The sequence below is a fragment of the Carlito syrichta genome, unplaced genomic scaffold (assembly GCF_000164805.1).
Source record: "Carlito syrichta isolate Samal-C Ts95f unplaced genomic scaffold, Tarsius_syrichta-2.0.1 Scaffold3635, whole genome shotgun sequence".
In the NCBI taxonomy this organism is placed as follows: domain Eukaryota; kingdom Metazoa; phylum Chordata; class Mammalia; order Primates; family Tarsiidae; genus Carlito; species Carlito syrichta.
The window spans coordinates 1-3214 of NW_006947731.1; the positions used below are offsets into that span (position 1 = coordinate 1).

General features: G+C 38.3%; 1 pseudogene; it reads right to left on the reverse strand.

Annotated features, from left to right (window-relative positions):
- Positions 1 to 2143: 2143 nt before the first annotated feature.
- On the reverse strand, positions 2144 to 3068 carry LOC103267332 (annotated as a pseudogene).
- Positions 3069 to 3214: the final 146 nt, after the last annotated feature.

The following is a 3214-nucleotide window of genomic DNA, read 5'->3' on the forward strand; positions in this document are numbered from 1 at the left end:
GAGCAACCTTGGGGGTCTGGGAAAACATCACTAAAAGCTTCTTTTGAGTTCTCTTTAGAAATAAACACTGCAGGATAAGAGAAAAGTAATGAAGACACCTGGACAAGAGAGGTGATTACAAAGTTCTGAAGGTCATAGAAGCACCAGAAGTAAAACTACTACTACATGAAGAAATGTACACTTGGAAACTTTCTTGAGACATTTCAAGGACTGTAATTCGGGACTTTGGACTAAAACTATCATTTTTGGCTTTATGAATAAGACGCATTGTCTGAATGTTTATAGGGTTCTTGGCTTGTTGGTTGCTAAGACCACTAGATGGTGGTAACTTTTAAAGATATGTATGTGAAGGAATTTTCTTTGTCTTGCCCCTTTACACATGGTATAAAATATTAGTCAACATTAAATGGCATCTGTTCAGGAAGCAGATGTCCAAGTATAATATCTTCATCTTTTGCCTATCCGTCTCTCCTTCAGGAAACCCCACACCCTTGGCAGGGGCTGGACCCCCACAACATACAAGTATATGTCTGCTGTCAGTACAAGCTATCAAAAGCACCAATCTTTCAATATGATACAAAGATCATTTCCTTTTTTTTTTTTTTTTTTTGAGTTGGAGTCTCACTCTGTCGCCCAGACTGAAGTGCATTGGCACATTCATGGTCACCCCAGCGTCAACCTGCTGGGCTCTGTCAATTCTTCCACCTCAGCCTTTCAAGTAGTCTGAACTACAGGAGGGCACTACCACACCTGGCTAATTTTTAAAAATTTTATTGTAGAAAGGAGGTCTTGACAAGTTGCCTGTGCTGCTCAAGAACCCATGAGCCCAGGCAATCCATTCACCTTGGTCTCCCAAAGTGCTGGGATTATAGGCTAAGCCATTGAGCCCTGCCTGGAAATCATCATCTTTCTAGTATTTTCACCTGGATATAAAGGTATGTTTTCAATGAAATGCAATTTTATGAATCTATGACCCAAAATATGCCACCTAAAATTTGTCTAAATGCCAGAAGACTAGAGATTCCTATGGATGCCATTCTTAAATCCAAGAGAAGTGCTATTATTTCAAGTTGAGAAATTATTTTGGAATTCTTTCTAAAAGTAAGTTTGAACCAATATTTTACTCTTATTGCTTTACTACCAAAGCTGTTTCTCAGTTGTAAAGCACAAGCCTTGGAAACTGCAGTAGCTTTTTCAGATTTTTTGCCTTTAAGATCAAGGCTTAAAAGAATGAGAATAAGCCAAGAGTCACTGCAGCTTCCAAGAGATGGGGGACTCACCCTGATCTCTAAAAGTGTCGACCTTGAAAATGGGTTTACTGAGACTTTTAATAAAATCTCATGGAAGATATTTTGATTAATTTTAAAGGCATTTAGAAACAGAAGGAATTTCTAGTCACTTGCATTTATTGAGATCATCATCACTGCTTTCAAATCACATAATTTGGTAGAATAAAGATCTGAGAATCTATTGTTTTAAAAAGGTATTATTTTTAAATTTGGTCAACTTTGGATGTACACTTCAAGAACAATGCTATTACAAAACATACTTCAAGCCATATAATTATATCTTGTTTGTATAGTTCATGTCTACCAAGTAATCAACTCTAATTTTCCAGACATAAATTTTAAAAGCATCTATAGAAAAGTACACAAATGCAGTATCATAATAATTAAAAGTTTTAGAAAAATATAAAAATAGTTTAAAAATTTAGGTTATAAATGCCTATAAGTTCCCCGTCCACATGCATATATTTTATTAAAAATGTTTCATATATAGAAATACAGACAATTAAACAAATAGTAAAGAAAGGGTGCAGAGTCCATTAGCTCTTTTTTGGAAGAGATTTTCTTTGAGGCATATGCCCCTGAGTGGGGATGTATAAATCAGAGTCAACACTAATCTTGCTTAGTGCAAAACTCCATCCCATCTCCTGGTTGTTTTGCTGCCTTTCTTTTTTAACCATGAAGAACATGGATAAGTAATTATCAGGTCAGGTCATTAACTATTAACCTCCTCACTGAAATCACTAAGTTTATCTCGCCCCAAGCATCAATGTTCAGGCTTTCTCTTCTGTTGAGAAACAGCATCCCAGTTCACCTTGCTGGTATTAAGAGAGTATTCGTTCATCCGAACGAACTGACTAGGAGGGTGGACCATGAGCGTCACTGTTAGGTCTCTGTTGCACAGCCAGGGGAGGCAGTGGCTTCCCATAGAAATTAGGAGGTGGGGGTGGGGGTGGTGCTGGACACTTAGGAGCAGAGTCGTCTGGGTTAATTGGTTCTACCCGGTGACTCCTTTTCATTCTTAGTCTTTTAGTTTCGTTTTGCCATTATCTGATTCTGATGATCGCTGGTCTGTCTCATCTTCACTCTCCAGCTATTGTATTAAGGCCTCCTTATAATTGTCTACTAGTCCAAGTTCATCATTTTTTTGGCTACTGTCACCAATCTGGCTCTGTGTCTCTATTTGCTCAGGCTCTATTCTGTGTTTTAGTTGGTAGTCATCACTGTCTTTCTCCATCTTCTGCTTCTTTTTCTCTTTTTCAAGTTTTTTTTTTTCATTCTCAATGATCACAGACGCTATTGGCTGGAAAGGATTAGTTGGTTCTGGGTCCAACTCAGCCTGACCACCGGTTCCATCGAGCTCAGCTTGCTCCTCTTCTCTTTGCTTTCTTTCTTCTCACAATTTCCTCACTCGCTCAGCCCTTTCTCGTTTCTCTTGCTCCTCAAGAGCACGCTGTTCTGTTGTATCTTTTTGGATGTGTTCATTTAAGGCATCAAAGTCTTTTGCAATGATATGTAGCAGCCAATAAAGGTCTTTTTTAATGGATTCGTCAATTTTCTTTCCATACCCTGAGACTGCTGAGCAAGGTTCTATTTGACACAGGCACTTGTGCTCATTGACCAGTTTTTCCAAAGACAGACATTCAATCACATCAGCTCTCCTAAAGCTCCTTCCTTATCTTGTTTATTTGCCAATACCAATATAGGCTTTCCTGATATCCTAGGATGTCTCAGTACTTCTGACATTGTCTCTTTTGTCTCTTCCATTCTTTCTTCATCACTAGAATCCACAACAAATGTTAGCCCATAGGATTCAGCATAGTAATTCTTCCAGATTCCCTGAATTCTTTTTCCACCTCCCAAATCAAAGATGGTGACTTCAAACTTTCCTTGTCTAAGGTCAATTTTGGAAAATCCAACAGTAGGAG